Source organism: Eumetopias jubatus, unplaced genomic scaffold, assembly GCF_037043125.1.
Source record: "Eumetopias jubatus isolate StellerSeaLion01/CBP00866 unplaced genomic scaffold, mEumJub1_p1.0 scaffold_12, whole genome shotgun sequence".
In the NCBI taxonomy this organism is placed as follows: domain Eukaryota; kingdom Metazoa; phylum Chordata; class Mammalia; order Carnivora; family Otariidae; genus Eumetopias; species Eumetopias jubatus.
The window spans coordinates 72,814,682-72,827,528 of record NW_028274818.1 but is presented as its reverse complement, the minus strand read 5'-3'; the positions used below and the strand labels follow the sequence as shown (position 1 = coordinate 72,827,528).

Sequence of the window (12,847 nt, the reverse complement as noted above, 5' to 3'; positions counted from 1 at the left end):
TGCCTCTGGCTACACGGGGTGTGGAGGGAGAGAAAAGGAGCCCCTGAATGGGGAACTGGCCTGGAGCTATGGGCCCTGAGGCTGCTGGGAGGGCCTTGGTATGCTTCCGTGGACACCAACAACCTCACGGAACGCCAGCCCCCGACGGGGCGGCTCTGCCCCCATGATGGGCCGACACAAAACAAGACCAGCTGCAATCATGTCTGAACTCAAATAAAAACAAGAACATTGTCCAGACCAACAAACATGACCAGACAGCCCCCCATCCTGGCTAATATGAGTGACCTTGGCTTCTTGACCTGTAGAGCATTAGCACTCCTTCATTCCTCTTGCCTTCTAGATAAGACTGCTTGAGAGACCTGATCACAGAATTACCTCTGCTTCCCAACTGCGCCAATCCGAAACACTCCCCCATTACCTAACATGGACCCCAATTCTGTAAGCCCGTCTAACTTAACCCCCTCCAACATGCCTGTGGGTTCCTCAATTCAAGTGCCGCCCTGACATCTTTGAGCCTCCGAGGGCTCCTGAGTCCCCTGTACTCGTCAGATGTGACCCCTCCCGCCCCCCCCATGGCTGCCACCATTGTTGGAAAAAGCTCCCCACCCAGCCAGTTCTTCTGCCAGCCAGACCAGCCACACTCCACCCCGTCCTCAGTTTGGGAGGGCTTTGGTTTTCCTGCCAGTTTGCAAGCCAATCACATCCTCCTGGACGAACCAGGAGGCACCCCATCCCACTATTATAAAGGAGAGCCCACAGCTTTTGCTGGTTCACTCTGTTGCTGACTGCAACCCCGAGTGGCCCCATGTGGTGAGCGGTGTCCTCCTTCCCCCCCCAAGCCGTGAGTCCATGTGACTAATTAACCGCTGTCCATCTTACCCGGCCAGCACTGGGTGTCATACTATTGAGAGCGGGGGTCCCTACCACACCACCGCGTGCCAACAAGTCAATGAGCCCAGCTTTGCTCAACATAGTGGGTTCTTGGCTGGAGGGGCGGACTGCAAACTTAACGAAAAACCTTGCAGTGGGCAGAGCTTTGCGGATTTTGGAACTGCAGGCGAGGGATCGAGGAGCTGTATTATTGCAGAACCGTGAGCAAGACTTTCCTCAGCAGGCAAGGGACCATCAGGGGAAATGAGTAGGAGAGAGGAGCACGGGGCCAGACCAGGGGCTCCCCACGGCCCTTACGAAGACGTGTGAGTGCCAGAATTTGAAGCAATTCTTGGTCACTGGAGCTAAGCGGGTGTGGGTGTAATGGGGTATGGGTGTGGGTAAGTGGGTGTAATGGTTCTTTGTCATTTGGGGGAGTTGCCCAGCATCCAAACTATCCCTGTACTGGAGGAGGAAGCTTCCATTTGAGGAGTCCTGGTGGGAGGCGGAGAGCTGCTGACTAGCTCCCCAGATCACTCTGAAGTGAGGGCACGGGCACGTTTTGGTCACTCTGGGGCCCAGGGTGTGTGTGTTCCTCCGGGCTCGAAGAGAGTGAAGCTACTAAATCAGTGCAGGTTGCAATAGTTCAGAGAGCTGGAAAAGCACCGCAAAGAGCCCCATCTGGTCTCAGGCCTTCGAGATAAGGCTGCAAGCTGACCACAGAGATACCGATCTGTTCCCCCGCACCCGGCACTGGGCCTGGTGCTTTGTTCTTTTCTTCAACCAATATTTACTGGGCACCTACTATGTGCCAGAGGATGCTCTTAATTCTGGAGACCACAGCGAGCAGGTCTGAGGAGGTCTCTGACCTCACAGAGCTTGCTGCCTAGCGGGGAAATGTTATTTTACAACAAAGAAATAAACTAACGTCAGGTAAGGATAGGAGTTAGAAACATAATAAAACACAATGAAATGACAGTGAGGGATGGGCACTAATTTAATCGGGCTGGTGGGGTAGCCAGGCTCCAACACTCGCCCGCCCCCCCCGCCCTGGCAAAGACACCCTGTGTGTGGCCCCTCCCACATGACACCAACAACCCTGTAAGTATATACCAGTGTATACTGGGTACAATGTATACATGTATATCACCAATCCATATCTACGGACACACTGGCCTTCACTCATTTCACATTACAGAATGGCAAGATTTGGGAAAGTTGTGTATGTTGCAGGTGATTTGATGCCACTAAATCAAAACAGTTGTGATAAAATGCAATAAATAAATAAATAAAGCCAATGCGTTAGACTTGAGAGGATTCGTAAACTTTATTTTTTTTAAAGATTTTATTTATTTATTTAAGAGAGAGAGAGAGAAACAGCATGAAAGGGGAAAGGGTCAGAGGGAGAAGCAGGCTCCCCGCTGAGCCGGGACCCTGATGTGGGACTCGATCCCAGGACTCTGGGATCATGACCTGAGCCGAAGGCAGTCGCTTAACCAACTGAGCCACCCAGGCACCCGAGGATTCGTAAACTTTAAAGATCACGTCATTTTAGGTCTGGAAATAAAACACTTGTTACAAAAACAAAAGAGCCGAAGACCGGACCATTTGAGTAGAAGAGGACACAATGTGACTTCACGGGCTGTGCCTTGCTCCCCAGGAAGCATCCCTGCCCTTTGGTCACCAGGCAGCACTTGTGATTTGGCATAGCTGAGTTCTGAGGGCAGAACTCCCGATAAGACAATTTCAGGACAGGGGCGCCTGGGTGGCTCAGTCGTTAAGCGTCTGCCTTCAGCTCAGATCATGATCCCGGCGTCCTGCGATTGAGCCCCGCGTTGGGCTCCCTGCTCAGCCAGGAGCCTGCTTCTCCCTCTCCCGCTCCCCCTGCTTGTGTTCCCTCTCTCGCTGTCTCTCTAATAAATAAAATCTTAAAAAAAAAAAAAAAGACAATTTCAGGACAAACTTGTCACCAGACATTCTTTGGATGGCTGGTTGGAGCCAGAAGCCAATTAACATGATTGGAAATGACCATTAGCATTTTTTTCCCTCTCAAATAAATTGACGTCAACAATTAAATCCGTTTTGTAAAGTGCTATTCATCCACTTTGCCCAGACAAGCCATTCTTCATGCTGCATAAATAAGCTAAGAAGGATAACCAGGTCACCTTTCCTCTTTAGCTCCAGGAAGAACCAGGCGCCAGGGGGAGGATAGAGGGTGAAGGATCAGAGTTTGCGGTAAATGTGTGCGGTTTCTGGCTGCCTAGTATCTGGACATTCTCCTTACTGGGGGACAGGGAGGGGCGGGGGTGATCTCATGACAGGTGCAGCAACCTGCCCCTTACTCAGAAGCTGTCAATCCCATCAGATCTCCCTCACCCAACCCACCTCAGTCTCATTCGTGGTTAGGTGTGAAAAATCAACAAGGCAACTGCTGTTCCTGGTTCTGAAATTCAGGACCAATATTTTTTAAATTAAGGGAAAATCATATCTGTACTAGCCTGCTGGAAACCGTGGGGCTGTGGGGGTGGCGTGTGGGGTCGGGTGACTCAGCCACTTGCCCTGTTAGGCAAGACACCTGACGTAATGAAGGCCACTTACCGCCCTGGGCCTCAGCTTTCTTGTCTCTAAAATGGAATTAATGGCCTTTCTCTCACTAGGGGGAAGAGCAGATGGAAAGGGAAGGAAGCTTTCAGGATAGCCCCAGCGGAGTTGAGGGGCTGATGGGCAGGTACATGCTGAGCTCCCCAGACAGCCTGTCCTGGGGTGGCATTGTGGCCAGGCCCAGCTTCCTGGGTCCCATGTGAGCTCTGTTCTCCAACTAGGAACATAATTCTGTGAGCAACCATGACCTTCCAGTTGAGCCCTTTCCTGCTCAGGTAACCAGAGTCAGGTTCTGTTACTTGCCATCAAGAACACCCAACTGGCCCAAAGTGCTCATTTGTGAGGCTGGCTAACCGTGAGAAACCACCAATGGAACTCAGCGAAGGGCAGGTGGATGTGTGTGTAGAGGAGGCCACAACCAATCCAAGCCTGTACCTGCTAGGGCCCCCAATGCCCACCCACCCAGAAGGGTGTGTCCAGGTGGGAGTGCGGGCTGCAGGTGCCCAAATTTCTTCTTGGGAGGCATAAAATCTAAGTTTACATTTGCACGGGGACCCGGACAGAGCACCTTAATGAGACCTCAGACTGGAGGTTTCCAGAGCCTCTTGGGAAATGCTCAGGGATCTGGGCGGGGGTGGGGTGGGGTGTCTTCCTCCCCCAGTCACTCACATCACATCCGCCATTGGGCCCTAAATATTTCCCAATGTCACCCATCCCTCTTTTTTTTTTTTAAAGATTTTATTTATTTATTTGAGAGAGAGAGAGAATGAGAGATAGAAAGCACGAGAGGGAAGAGGGTCAGAGGGAGAAGCAGACTCCCCGCCGAGCAGGAAGCCCGATGCGGGACTCGATCCCGGGACTCCAGGACCATGACCCGAGCCGAAGGCAGTCGCCCAACCAACTGAGCCACCCAGGTGCCCACACCCATCCCTCTTTGTCCACCACCAGCCCTGAAGTCGTTTGCCTAGGACAAAGACCAAACCACGTGAACTCTCACCTCTTTGGGCTCAACTTCCAGCAGCTCTTTCTACTCTGACTCACTGCCTGTTCCTCCTTCTCAGCCCCTGGCAACCACCCCATTCTGCTTTCCACCTCTATAACTGTGACTACTCTCAGGACCTTGTGTGAGTGGAATCACGCACTATTTGTCTTTCTCTGTCTGGCTTTCTTGCACTTTGCATCGTGTCCTCAAGGTCCATCCATGCTGTAGCAGGTGTCAGAATTCCTTTCCTTCTGAAGGCAGAAGAATAGTCCATTGTGTGTACGCACACACTTTGCTCATCCATTCATCCGCTGGTGGACGATGGGCACTTGGGTTGGGTTCGCATTTCGGCTATCGTGGATAATGCTGCTGGGCACACAGCAGTACAAACGTCTGCTGTCAATTCTCTAAGCCAGGTGTGGAACTGCTGAATCATATGGTAATTCTAAGGTTAATTTTTCGAGCACCTGCCATACTGTTTCCCATGGTGGCTACGTCACTCCCACAGCAGCTCACAAGGGCTCCGGTTCCTCCATGTGCTCACCAGAACTTGCTATGTTCTGTTTTTCTGATAACAGCCACCCCAGTGGGCATGACGGGGTAGTTCGTGGTTTTCACGGGCATTTCCCTAATCAGTGGTGAGCATCTTTTCATGTGCTTCTTGACCATTCCTGTATCTTTGGAGAAATCTTTATTCCAGTCCTTTGCCCATTTTAAATTTTGTTGTTGGGTTGTAGGAGTTCTTTTTTTTTAGGCAGGTGAAACAATTTTATTTCACAGTTGTCTTTAAACCCACAAAGACACTATGTTCTTCATATAAAAACATCAGTACAGATACCTATACTTTCCAGAAAATGATTATATAGACCCTTTCTTAAAGAAAAATGCATACCATTACATGGTTTCAGACAAGTTGCTAGGGAAAAACACATCTGGACTGATTCCTACACATAGATTATTGTCATCAGTACATGTTCCTGCATTCTTACAGATTTGATAATAAACATACAGACTGGCTTGTAACTTAATGTTCCATTGGTTCATCAGCCTTTTCTGCAGGTTCATCAGCAGGTTGAACAGGCTGTGCCTTTCTCTGTGGTCTTTCTTCAAGACCTTCCAGGAATGGAGATACATCATCATCATCATAAATCGTAAACTCCCAAGTCTTTACCAACAATTCCAATGGAAACATTCTTTGTAGTTAGGTCCTGTTCTGCAAGGAAGTGTCTCTCGTAAGGCACGCAGACCATGTTTAACCAGTTCATTCAAATTGCACTCCATAAACCCAGACATATGTCTCTCCAAGTAAGTACGAGCTGATTGAGAACAGGCTCCAATGGACATGGCTCTACAGTCAAAATAGTTGGCAGATGGACAGGTTTGGAAAATGTGAGGGCCCATATCATCATAACCAGCAATAAGCAGCCCAACACCATATGGTCTCCGGCCATATCGTTGTGTTGGTATCTGGGTCTTGCTTCCAATTAGAGATACAAGACGAGACACAGGAAGAGGTCTGTCAAATACAAATCTGGAATCCAAACACTCTTGGCGCATAAAATTACGTAACAGTCTAGCATTAGCAGTAAGTCCCACAATTGAGATACCAATATGGTTGTGAATGTGGAGAATTTTTTTCTGATGAGCTGCAAGCTCTGACTGTGCTCTCTTCAATGCAACCAACACTGCATGGGTTTTTGATTTCAGACCAACTATGGCTGAACCTTGCTTGACAGCTTCCATTGCATACTCAATTTGATGAATCCTGCCCTGAGGGCTCCAAACAGTGACATCATTGTCATACTGGTTGCGAAACATGGTTCCGGCGCGGGTCGCGGGTCCGCCTGCGGCCTCCTGCAAAAATTGGGTTGTAGGAGTTCTTTACATATTCTGGATAGTGACCACTTATCAGACATATAATTTTCCAATTAACTTTTTTTCAGTCCCTGTTGGGGAATGCAATCAAAAAGCCGTGACCGCCAGCTGACCTGTGAGCAGGGCCCACGTACTGGAGGCTCCTCAATCCCTCCCCTGTCCTTGGCTTCCACTTGCCCTCCCTACTCCCAAAAACTGCTCCAAGGACACAGCCTGGAGACAGTGTTGTGATGTTGAGAACGCCTGCATGCTCTACGTGACTGAGCCCAGTTAGGGCCCCTTTATAAGCTTTAAAAAATTTATTTATTTATTTATTTGAGAGAGAGAATGTACATAAGCGGGGCTGGGGGTACTGAGCAGAGAAAAAGGGATAAGCACACTCCCCGCTGAGCACGGAGCTGGACATGGGGCTCGATCCCACAACCTTGAGATCATGACCTGAGCCGAAATCAAGAGTTGGACCCTCAACCGACTGAGCCACCCAGGCGCCCCTTTTAAGCTTTTAAGACCTGGTGCGTGAGTGTAGGGATCTACTTGTCTTGTTGCCTCCCAAGACAAGCCTCATATGTTAAGTTCCCTTTGCTATTATTTTTTTTTAAGATTTTATTTTTTATTTTTTTTAAAGATTTTTATTTATTTATTTGAGAGAGTGAGAATGAGAGCTAGAGAGAGCGAGAATGAGAGCTAGAGAGAGCCCATGAGAGGGGGGAGGGTTGGAGGGAGAAGCAGACTCCCCGCCGAGCGGGGAGCCCGATGCGGGACTCGATCCCGGGACTCCAGGATCATGACCTGAGCCGAAGGCAGTCGCTTAACCGACTGAGCCACCCAGGCGCCCTTTTTTTTTTTTTTTTTTTTTTAAGCGACTGCCTTCGGCTCAGGTCATGATCCTGGAGTCCCGGGATCGAGTCCCGCATCGGGCTCCCCGCTCGGCGGGGAGTCTGCTTCTCCCTCCAACCCTCCCCCCTCTCATGGGCTCTCTCTAGCTCTCATTCTTGCTCTCTCAAATAAATAAATAAAAATCTTTAAAAAAAAGATTTTTATTTATTTATTTGACAGAGAGGAAGAGAGCACAAGTAGGCAGAGCGCAGGCAGAGGGAGAGGGAGAAGCAGAATCCCAGCAGAGCAGGGAGCCCAATATGGGACTCGATCCCAGGACTCTGGGATCATGACCTGAGCCAAAGGCAGACACCCAACCACTGAGCCACCAGTCACCCCTCCCTTTGCTATTATTAAAACTGCCACCTACCCACTCGGAGTGGCCTGCCTCTTTCTTTGGTCTCTCCCTGCTCTCTGCATATGGGGGCGGTTTCAGATTACACCAGGAAAGCTCCCAAGAGGGTTGTGAACCTACGGTCCCCTTGTCTTTGTTCTGTTTCCTCCTGCCGCAGGCTCTTTGCACATGAAACATTTTTCCTGCCCATATTTATGAGGGAAAGGAAAGTCCTACTCATCATTCAGACCTCAGCTCAACTATCACTTTCCAAGGGAAGCCTTCCCCACCTCCTCGGTTGGGATAAATGCTCCCTACCCAGGGATCTTAGTACCTCTCATGTCCTGCCTTTACATGCTTGGCACGGTCATTTGTGTGGCTATTTGGTGAATGCCATTCTCCCTCACTACTCTCTGAGTTCCTGCAGTTAGATGTTGAGTTCCACGGGAGTATGGCTTCTAGCAAGCACACAGTAGATGCTTAATAAATACGTACTAATTGATGAATAAAATAGTCATTTGTAGAAAGCTTTTTTCCTAGAAAGGACCACAAACGGAGACATTTGCTTCTTTTGGCTAAACCTCCAGATGGGTGTAGAAGGACTGATTTTTACCTTCTGCCACGGTAATATTGAGCTGCCGCCGCCAACTCACATAGGGTGTATTAAATAACATAAAAGAGGCAATTGGAACTACACTGTATGATCCTTAGTAATGTGTTCAGAGAACTGCTGCGGTCAGACACTAAACTCACAGTTCCTGAGTCCAAACAATAATGCTACAACACGGAGGTTACCCTTATTTATTTCTACTATATTTTCCACTTGGAATATATCATCCCACTGCCTTGCGGCCTCTGTTGTTTCCAAGGATAAGTTAGCTGTTAATCTTTTTTTTTTTTTTGATTTTATTTATTTATTCATGAGAGAGACACACACAGAGAGAGAGAGAGGCAGAGGGAGAAGCAGGCTCCCAAGGAGCAGGGAGCCCGATGTGGGACTTGATCCCAGGACTCTGGGATCATGACCTGAGCTGAAGGCAGATGCTTAACCATCTGAGCCACCCAGGCGCCCAGTTAGCTGTTAATCTTATTTGGGTTCCCTGGGGTGCCTGGGTGTGCAGTTGGTTAAGCGTCTGAGCATCTGACTCTTGGTACCAGCTCAGGTCGTGATCCCAGGGTTGTGGGATTGAGCCCCATGTCGGGCTCCTTGCTCAGCTTGAGCTGAGTCAGCTTGAGATTCTCTCGCCCTCCTCCACCACATGCACTCTCTCTCTCAAATAAATAAATCTTTTTAAAAAATCTCATTTGGGTTCCCTTGTAGGTGATGAGTCATTTTTCTCTTGCTCTTTTTTAAAAGATTTATTTATTTATTTGTTTGAGAGAGTGAGAAAGAGAGAGCGAGAAAGAGCGCATGAGAGGGGGCAGGGGCAGAGGGAGAAGCAGACTCCCTGCCAAGCGGGGAGCCCTATGTCGATCCCAAGACTCTGGGATCATGACCTGAGCCAAAGGTAGTTGCTTAAACAACTGAGCCACCCAGGCGCCCCTCTTTTGATCTTTTCAAAATTTTTTTGTCTTGTCTTTTAACTATGACGTATCTGGGTATGGAGCTCCTTGCAAACTCCTCTTTAGAGTTTGTTGATATGCTTGGATGTATAGATTAATGTGGGTTTTTTTCTTTGATTACATTTGGGAATTTGGGGGCATTATTTCTTTAAATATTTTTTCTGCTCCTTTCTCTCTCTCCTCTTTCATTCTGAAACGCCTGTTACACATATGTTGGTGCACTCAAAGTTGTCCCACATTTCTCTGAGGCTCTGTTTGATTTTTCTTCATTCTATTTTCTCTTTTTCAGATTATGTAATTTCTCTCAACCTCGCTTCAAGCTCATTTGTTCTTTCCTTTGCCAGTTCAAGCACTCTTGTTTTATAGATGAGGAAATGAGGATCAGAAAACTTAAACAATTGAGGTACCTGGGTGGCTCAGTGGGTTAAGTGTCTGCCTTCGGCTCAGGTTATGATCCCAGGGTCCTGGGATCGAGCCCCATGTCACGCACCCTGCTCAGCGGGGAGCCTGCTTCTCCCTCTCCCTCTGCCCCCCAACTCGTGCTTTCTCTCACTCTCTATCTCAAATAAATACATAAAATCTTAAAAAGAAAAGAAAAGAAAACTGAAATAATTGACTGAAGGTCTCAGACAGTGGATGAGTGGCAAAGCCACGACTTGAACCTTAGATCTCAGGTCTCACCCTGCCTATCACTTATTCCATCGTTCACTCACCCAATAAATATGTACTGAATGCAGACTATGTGCCAGAAACTATGCTAGAGGATAGAGAACACTGAGCAGACGAGATTCTTGCCCTCGTGAGAGCACCAAACACGTCAAAAAACAGGTAAACAAGGTACCTTCGGTGATGTACGTGTCATGAAGAAGATGAAACAGGCAATGGGTGATGCGGGCAGGTGCTCTGGGAGGCCAGTCTGCAGATATGACATCTGAGCAGATACCTGAAGAGAGGATGTCCCTGGAGCTCCTTCAGGACAGCTTTCTGCTTTTTTTTGTCTCTCTAGCACCAGCACACAGAGCCCAGCACGCAGGAAGGGCTCAGTAAATGTTCACTAAATGGATGATGGCTCCAATGAGTACTCCACTCTCATGAGCTGTGTGAACAACAGAAATGTTACCAAATAGACGTTAACACTGAAATCATGCGGGTTTCCACTTAGAATCATTGAGCGTTTAAATCGGAGGGTCTGGCCATGCCAAGTGTTGGCGAGGATATGATGAGCAGAACTCCCATCCTCTGGTGGAGTGTAAATTGGGAGAAGCACTTGGGGAAAGCTGAATGCAGGCAGACCCTATGACCCAGCCACTCTACCCCTCAGCGGGCCACCAAAAGTAACGTTCTCATCCCATGCACTGCAGTATCTGCGACAGCAGTACTATAATAGCTAAGAATTCCCGTCTGTGAATTCCCCAGATGCCCATGAACGGCACAACAGAAGGACCACGCTATAGTCCCATAATGGACTGTCACATGGCAATAAGGATGAACATGGGCAGCTATGTGCACCCGTATGGATGACTTCCGCTGATATAAAATTGAGCAAAAGAAGCCCTATACAAAAGAGCTCATACTGTACGAATCCCTTTCTATAAGAAAGTACAAACATGGAGAGAACTGTCTTTGCTGTTAGAAGTTAGGAGCATGGTGGCCATGGGGTGACCTCATGCTTGGGAGGGAGCGTGAGGCTGACTGCTGGGAGGTGGGCATACTGGTGTGTTCAGTTTGTGAAAATGCATCATGCTGTGCACTTCTGATAAGGGCCCTTTTCTGTATCAAAGGTCTGAGAAGCCGCAACCGTTCAAACAAATCAATGACCTAACAATGTGGGGTCCACAGGGGTCGCAGGCTCCCTTCCTGTCCTGTGCTGGGTGTAAGGACAGATTTTTAGGGAGAACAGGCCTGCACATGATGGTTTCCTGGCTCACACAATCTCTGGAGAACAGCTGAGGTAGCGAGACCACCGGTCTAGAGTCACGAGATTTGGGGTCTGCCAGCCGCTGGGTCTGCACCTCTGAGCACGTTATACTCTCTGCTCAGGTTTAGGCAAGTGTGCACAGGCTCCTTGTGGGGAGGAAGACAGGTGTGCATGCAGAGTGCTTAACACAGTACTTGGTGCAAAGGAAGTGCTCCGTGATGTTGGCTGAACCTCTCAAAATGACCACATGATTTTGTTTGAGGCTTTCAAGCCAATGGTGGGTCAGCTTGACAGAGGAGGGGGTGAGGGAGGAGGCAGAGGGTTGTGGCAGGAGAGGAGAGAGGTGTCCCTGGCGATACCTGGGCTTTCTCCTTTGGGGAGGACTGTGCTGAAAATGCCCTTTGTCACCTGGAGTTTGCGCTGCATTACAGCAAGTGCACACTGCAAGCTCCAATGTTTCCAACTTGTAACGAAGATGCACACGCAGGCAAATGAATCTTAGGAGTTGGGCTAGTGACCTCCCTATGGGTGGACAGTGAGTGGAAGGGGGCACAGAGGAGGTTGCTGTGGGATGGTCACACTCTGTCTTGACCTGGTGCCTGCTGCACCAAGAGTGAGGTTCCTGAAACTCCATCAAGTTCAATACGTTAGACATGGGCACTTTTCTCATGGTTCTCATTGTAGGAGGGAGGTCTGGTTTAAACTCCAGCCTGAGAGATCTAAGAGGGATGAACGGCACTCCACATCGCAGGCTCCAAGTCTGGGAAGGAAAGGCACACAGGGGAGCGACCACTTCCCCTGCACCACCGTTTGAACAGCAGATGGCACTGCTTGTAGAGAGGACGGAGGAACTCCCACTTTTCCCATCTTTGGGCTGTTTTCTGTAAAACCTGGGAAACTGGGGTCCAGCCCCCGTGAAAGCAGACAGGTGTTCTTCCGGTGGCAGCAGGATGTTCTGGAGGCAGGGGCCAGCAGAAGGACCACGGAAGCTGTCCTGGGCCCAAGGCGCTCTAGCTGACCCAGTTAGGGTATAATCCTGACTAAAAATAAAGTGCGGCTGGCTTTGCAGCACAGGTGTGAGGCTCGGAGGCTGGAGGAGTAGGCAGATGACGGGGAAGCAGCCTTGTGTGTGTGTCTGTGAGAACAGCAGGTGTCAGCAGAAAGCAAACGCTCCCGGGAAAAGGTGAGATCAGCAGGACCACAAGTGACAACTCCCGACACCTCCTGGGACAGCCGTGGGCTTCTGGTCTCAGATGCGCCCCATGAGGATTCTACAGCAAACAGCACGGGGAACGTCACCCCATCTCTACACAGGCGCGGCTGTGTCTTATGATGTGTCTGATTCTTCCTGAGTTGCTTTGGGTATAGTCTCTCCCTGGTTGTTTGTTTGTTTGTTTTGGTAACTGCTTTAAGATATAATACACATTCACCCATTCAATGGCTTTTAGTATATTCACCGTGGCATGCAGCCATCATGACAATCTTAGAGTGTTTTCATCACCCCAAAAAGAAAATCTGCACCCATTTCCCCTGAACTCCCCCAGCTCCAGGCAACCGCTGATCTCCCCATCTCTGTGGATCTGCGGGTTCTGAACATTTCATACAAACGGAATCATACAATATGTGGTCTCATGTGATTGGCTTCTTTCGCTCAAGCATGCTATTTTTAAGGTTCATCCATGTTGTAGCCTGGATCAGCCACGGTTTATCTATTTATTTGTTGGTGGGTTGTTTCCACTTTTTTGGCCGGAGTGAATGTGCGCATTCGTGCTATGAATATGAAGAAATGCTACGGACATTTGTGTACAGGTTTGTGTGTGGCCATATG

At 48.9% G+C, this 12,847-nt stretch overlaps 1 pseudogene; it reads right to left on the bottom strand.

Moving 5' to 3' along the window:
- Positions 1–5,203: 5,203 nt before the first annotated feature.
- LOC114207309 (proteasome subunit alpha type-1 pseudogene) lies at positions 5,204–6,281 on the bottom strand (annotated as a pseudogene).
- Between the last annotated feature and the right edge of the window lie 6,566 nt (positions 6,282–12,847).